The sequence below is a fragment of the Crocodylus porosus genome, unplaced genomic scaffold (assembly GCF_001723895.1).
Source record: "Crocodylus porosus isolate Cpor-Errol unplaced genomic scaffold, CroPor_comp1, whole genome shotgun sequence".
NCBI lineage: Eukaryota > Metazoa > Chordata > Crocodylia > Crocodylidae > Crocodylus > Crocodylus porosus.
The window spans coordinates 221637098-221643986 of NW_017728886.1; positions in this window are offsets into that span (position 1 = coordinate 221637098).

Sequence of the window (6889 nt, forward strand, 5' to 3'; positions counted from 1 at the left end):
TTACTATAGTTGCTTGATTCCGAGACAAGGTTTCCTTCAGGGGGTCTGTAGGAGTGGGTGGAGCTGGTGGAGGTCCCCCCCACAGCCTCTTCCACCCTTCTCCAGCCCCCCTGATCCCTTACTCACCGACAGCAGAGCCCTAGGTGAGGGGCAACCATAGAGAGGCTCTGTCAGCTATAGCATCTCTATGGAGGACCCAGCCTCTGGTTGCCTCAGGGCACAGTGGGGAACTGTGCCCTGCCCCACTTTTTTATACTTCACTTTTTTTAGACCCCTGGATACCATGGGGTCTAATTTTCTCCCTGCACTGAAAGTTTGCAGGCGGGGAACTTTTTTTTGTTCCTGCACTTGCCTGCTGCCCCACCTCAAAGGGTTTTGAGGCAGGGCAAGAGCCACGTGCGCGCTCATGTGGATGCGCCCAGAGAGGCCAATTGAAAAGTTCTAGGGTAGCTGAATGCAGTAGGCACTATTACAGTGTCTTACCACTGTGTGGCAGGAAACAGAGAACAGCCTGGCTTTTTTGAGCAGACAGTTATTTCCATATTAAGCTGTGGGTACACAATACCAGCACCAGTGCATAGCTCTGTTTCTGACTTTTTCCAGGGTAATTCTAAGCAAGATTTGACTGAGTTACACCAGTATATGTCGTGTTCACTCTTAATTTACATGGGTGTTAGGAAAAGTTACATTAATGTTACTGAGTTGTGCATCCAGAGCTTAAAGAACCATCTTCTGATAAATCTATTTGAGAATGGAATGAAAGAGCAAAGATCTGCCCCTGCTTCTGTTTATCAGAATGTCAGTGGCCTTACTAGTGTTAGAGCAAAATTTAATCCTTAAGGATATATACATAAAGGACCCTTTGGCAATATGATAGCTAGACCAAGTGGAACCGACAATCCTGAATTAGGAGTTTGGGTTCTATGTACAATGCTGTCCTTAGGAAGTGTACAAGCATTCATTCTCCCAAGAGAAACTCTTCCAGGAGCAACTTTACTGGGTTGGACTTGGGTTATTTTTCTCCCAGAACTACATTTTTGGTCTGGAAGAAACAGCATAAATGTTTGTACACTTTTTGTACCCTTGGATCAGAAGGTTGATACCAGAAGAATGGCAATTCTGCCCCAGCATGCAGTCCCAGCCCTGGAGACTCCAGACCATATTCCTTCCTAGGGCCTTCCAGAAACAGGGTGAGAGTTATATCCATGGACATATATACAAGAAAATAGAGTATTAAAATAGTCTTAGCCTTGTCTTGCATTATATCTATCTATATATATATGTATGTATATATATGTGTGTATATATGTATATACGCATGTATATACGCATGTATATAATGCAGCATACATATTACACACGCAAATGCATATATATAATATGTGCATGTTTGTAGACAGAGAGAAAGAGGGAATTATAATGTTTCTATTACAAAAGTGACATGAAGAAGCAGTTAGCTGCATCATTAAGAGAAGCATTCAGAAAAGCACTTTGTCCAGGCTCATTTCCAAATGCCCTTATCCAATGCACAAAGATAATTTTAAAAATGGTTGCCAAAGATGGAAAAATAAAGTAAATATAAAAATTGGGACTGCCAAAATTGACAAAGGCTTTATATCTAGTCCAGATGAAAATAGAATGGGATCAATTACCCTTAGTCAAGGTGCTTTATAAAAATAAAATTTATAAAAATAATTTTGTTCACCAGTACATAGGATTGTGGTGATGCTGTCATTGTGCATCTTATTGAATCAGTTTAATTTAAATCACAGTTCAGAGGAGAAGAGAGAAATGGTGGAAGTGTAGAGAAATGATTGTAATTTTCAGATAGAATGTTGAGATAGAAAAAAGGGTTCTTGATATAAAAAAATCCTTCAATTTAAGTTAGTGTAAAATCTCATTCCAGTTCTAAATCAACAATTCCAAATTACCATTTAAAAAAACAAAAACCCCCACCAAACCAAGATAACTCCAAACCAAGGAAAACCAATTTCTAAATTTAGGAGAGTTTGAATATAGAAACAACTCCAATAAAATATGTCATCATCAACATACTATAAAATAGTACCATCAGATAGGTTGCAGAATACATTAGTTTCCATTCTATCTCCTTATTTTGGTCATAGATTAAACAATTTCACTTTCAAATAATAAAGTCAAATATTTACACTTAGAGGCAAAAAAGGGATGGTGGACTTAGAAGAATACTGTCAATAAAAAAAACAATAAAAATTCATCAAGACATCTATATTTTTTGTGTGAAATTAGTCAGATAATAGCAGAATTCCTGTAATGCTCTTATTTGTAAAATGGAATTAAACTTTTCACTCCTAACATGTTAATGGATATCCACTGAACTTCATGTTTTGAAAGGAAAATGTGCAAGGTGATGATTGCTAAATGTTTCATCAGCAGAACTTCTGTTAGAGTCTATCTGTTCAGCATTTATGGGGTCATTGATAGTAGAGTGTAATATATCTGTGTATGGTAGAATATAGTACTATTTATAAAGCAGTGCATGCCGTTAACCTTATGATTTTACTGCTGTGACTGAAAAAATAAATCCTAAACCCAGGGGAATACACTTTGCTACTTAAAAAGGTATGAGGTATTTCACTTTGTGTGTAGTCTCATTATAGACACCAGGTCTATATGACATAAGTCTTGCATACCATCAGGTCAGATTTTTATTACAGCATTTAGAATGACTAGAAATATTCAAGGTATATCATTTTTTTCTTATTAACTCTTCTAAAGGCCTTAGGGTTCACGGTTAATAACTAATTGAACATGTAATGCTCTGGTTAAAAGAGTTCACACAATAAATTGAGGCATTATCAGTATCACCTTGAACAGCAGTATGTGTGTCTTGCTCTTCCAGTCAGGGTCACATTGACATCAGATTTGGAATCAGGAAATAATTTTCCCCCTAAGTCAAATTAGCATGGACTTGGATAAGAGAAAAGCTTCCTTCCTGTGTTGTGTTGGACTTGGTCCCTTTCTTAGTGTCTTCTGAGCACACATTAACTACCTGCTCTCCAACTCTTACAGCAGTAGGGCATTTTTTATCACTTTTGCTGCCCTGGCTTTTACCTATAACATTTTATACTGTGTTTTGGTGTTTCCAGTATTGTTCCTTTTAGTTGCAGGTGAGGGTTTGAAGGAATGATTTGATTGAGACGAGTGCACGTGCGTGCATGGGACTGGGCCGATGACCCAGGAATCCCCTTCCAGTTTTAAGTTCTTATCATAGGAATAGGAAGAAATGGATAATAGTAGAATCTGTCCCCAGCCTTGTTCCTAACAGCATTTTACACATTGCATGGATGGTGACTGTGAGATATGTGACTACACTGAATCTGCATTTGTGAATCTAAAGTTATTTTCTGTTGAATTTGCTAATGCCAATGCATGTGTAGTTTTACTTGATGTTCAATGTATTCTGCGCCTGTCAGCCTGGCACACTCTTTCCTACCACACTTGTGGCTGGATTCATTTATTTAGGACAGCCCTAGGACAAACATAACAGTGCCCCTAATGTATTTGTGCTAAGGATATAATTAATAACTGCCATTTGCACTCTTATCCAACCTACAGCAACCAGTTATGCTTTTGTTGAATTAGTAGGCTTCAGCTTCTTGTTTTTAAAACTTTCTTACTTTCTTTCTTTTTTTCTTTCTTTCCTCTTTCCCATTTTTTAAGTTTATAACCAATTACAGTTCTTGATGGTAAGAGCTATTAATTTTAATTTTTAATTATTTTAAAATACATAAATGGCTCTGGAGTTTCACAAAGTATTTTCCCATAACATAAATCACTGAGTTTTCAAGTGAAATGTAATTTGAGGTGGGGGCAGGGGGTACAGCCAAAATTTTCCAGTCCTAATCAACATTTCTATTTTTAGGGAATGAAACATCTAAACACTAGGGCTAAGTACAGATAGCCAGAAAGCCTGAGGCAGAATCAATGCAATCTACACAGCTTTCCCTCAGATGCCTATATTGGACCATTAGCAAACATAATATATGTTCAGTCATCAGTTGGTCAAAGCAGGCAGATGCCTGCACTGGCCAAGGCCAGAAGGCAGAGGGTACTTGCATTATACCTCCCAGTTCCATTGGGCTCCAAATGCCCCATCTCTGACCCCTTGCCAGACCCCTCCCCCCATGTTGTGGGGTGGTGGGTAGAGACAATTAGAAAAGTGCTTTAATTCCCCATCCCCATCCCCCTCAACTGGGGTCTGCACAGTGGTGGTGGGGGAAAGCCCCTGGGATGGAAGCTTTCCCCCCACATAGCTCTGCTGGCTACAAGTGCCCCAGTCTGTATCCTTCACCAGCCCCTCAACTGTCAGCCTCAAGGAGGCAGGTGGGGGGAATGGATCCCCAGTCCAGCCCCCAGCCAGGGTCTGCACAGTTCAGGGAAGGAAAAGCGCCCAAGGCTGACAGTGGTGGGGAAGGGGTGGCTGGTGAGGGGGCAGGGCTGGGGTGTTTGCAGCTTGGTGGAGCCACTACATGGGGCCTGGGTTGGAGCAAGGGTTCATTCCTCTCCCTCACCTACCCTCTTGTGGCTGAGAGGTGGTGGGAGTAGTGGCAAGGGGATCGGGCTGGGTGGAAGAGCTATGCTGCAGAGGGGAACATCAAAACAGACAAACACCCAAATCAGGTTTCGATGCATAGACAGTTGATTAGGATCTAACTAATATAACTAATCATTAAATCAGAGACATGCTCGGGTGGGATGGGCTTCACCTTTCCCCCAAAGGTAAGTGTGTGTTCTCTTCTACTAGGTTGGCTGATCTCCTCCAGTGGGCTTTAAACTAGGCTTATCAGGGTAAGGGGAAGATAAGTGCAGAGGAAGCCTTGGACCACTAAACCAAGCATTACCCACAAGAACAGCCCAACCTAGACCGACAATGAGCAGAACAAATACCCAGGTAAGCAATAGTGTCCTTGGTAGTACTGAGATTAGGGGGCCAGTGTATGCATCTTCAGGAGGCTCAAATGCCTCTACATTAATGCTCATAGTATGGGGAACAAGCAGGAGGAATTTGCCCTCCTGCTAGCTGACAACAACCCAGACATAGTGGGGCTCACTGAAATGTGGTGGGACCCAATGCATGACTGGATGCTGAATATCAAGGGCTATAGGCTGCATAGGAGGGCTAGGACAGGGAAGAGAGGTGGGGGTGTGGTGCCCAAAGTCAAGGTGAAATACACGTCCTCAACAAGTGGCACAGGGTCAGAGGAGGGGCACACTGAAGTGCTCTGGGTTAGAATACAAGGAAGTCAAGGGGAAAAGGACTTAATGGTGAGGGTCTTTACAGACCACCCAACCAAGGGGAAGAGCTAAACTGGGAATTCTTAAGTCAGGTCACAGAGGTAGTTAGGTCAAAGGACGTGGTCATCATGGGTGACCTGAACTTTCCAGATATCTGCTGGGAAGAGAAATCATCTAGGTCTGACCACTCACGTAAGTTCCTATCTGAGATACAGGACCTCCATCTAACTGAGGAGATGCACAGCCCTACCAGGGGAAATGTCTTGTTGGATCTGGTCCTGGCCATGGATGATGACCTGGTGAGAGGTATGTGGGTGCTTCACCACTTGTGTGACAGTGATCATCGCCTGCTGGAATTCGCCATCCAGTGCAAGGTGGCAAAGGCCTGCAGCAAGGCAGCAGCCCTGGACTTCAGGAGGGTGGATTTGAATGAGGTAAGAAGAATAGTTGGGGAGGCACTGAGGTCCCGGAGGGGAGAGGAATCAGGTGTCCAAAAAGAGTGGTCATTCCTTAAGGAGATGATCCTCCAAGCCCAAAGGGAGGTAATCCCAACATGGATCAAAGGGGGCAATAGGGTGCAAAAGCCCCCATGGCTCACCAAAAGCATATGGGAACATCTCCTAGCTAAAAAGGAGGCGTACACCCAATGGAAGGGAGGGGCCATCACCAGGGAGGACTATACTGTAGTTGTTTGGGGCTGTAGGGGGGCGGTCAGGAAGGCCAAGGTAGAATTGGAACTGGGACTCGCTACCCAGATGAAGGACAACAAGAAGTCCTTTTTTATATACATAGGGGGTAAAAAGAAGGTATCAGGTAACGTGGGGCCTCTGCAAGATATGCTAGGAAATCTGGTCGTCATACCAGACAGCAAAGTTAACCTATTTAATAATTTCTTTGTCTCCATTTTTCTGACCAGGGACTAGGCCACCCCCCCCACCCCCAGCAGGACCCCCATAGGACCCAGGAGAGGCACACCAAGGCTTAGGGTCAGTGAGGACCTAGTCAGGGAACTTCTGGAGGGACTGGATGTATTTAAATCAGCTGGTCCTGGCGATCTCCACCCCAGAGTGCTGAGGGGATTAGCAATGGTCATTGCAGGACCCCTGGCACAGTTTTACGAGCACCACAGATGGTGCTCTGGTGTGGTGCCAGAGGACTGGAAAAGGGCCAGTGCAGTTCCCATTTTCAAAAAGGGGAGGAAGGAGGACCCAGGAAACTATAGGCCAGTCAGGCCTACCTTAATCCTGGATAAGCTTTTTGAGAGAATTATCCTGGTGCATGTCCATGACGAGCCAGCAGGGGAGATTATGCTTAGGGGCAACCAACATGGGTTCATTAGAGGCAGGTCCTGTCAGACCAACCTGTGGCCTTCTATGACCAGGTCACAAAATCCTTAGATGCTGGTGTAGCAGTGGATATAATATTTCTGGACTTTAGGAAGGTGTTCATCACTGTCTCTCACCCCATTGTCATGAAAAAAACAAGGAGACTGTGGCATTGACACCTACACAGTCAAATGGGCTACTAACTGGCTGAAGGGCCACACCCAGAGAGTGGTGGTGGATGGCTCTTATTCAACCTGGAAGGAGGTGGGCAGTGGGGTCCCCAAGGG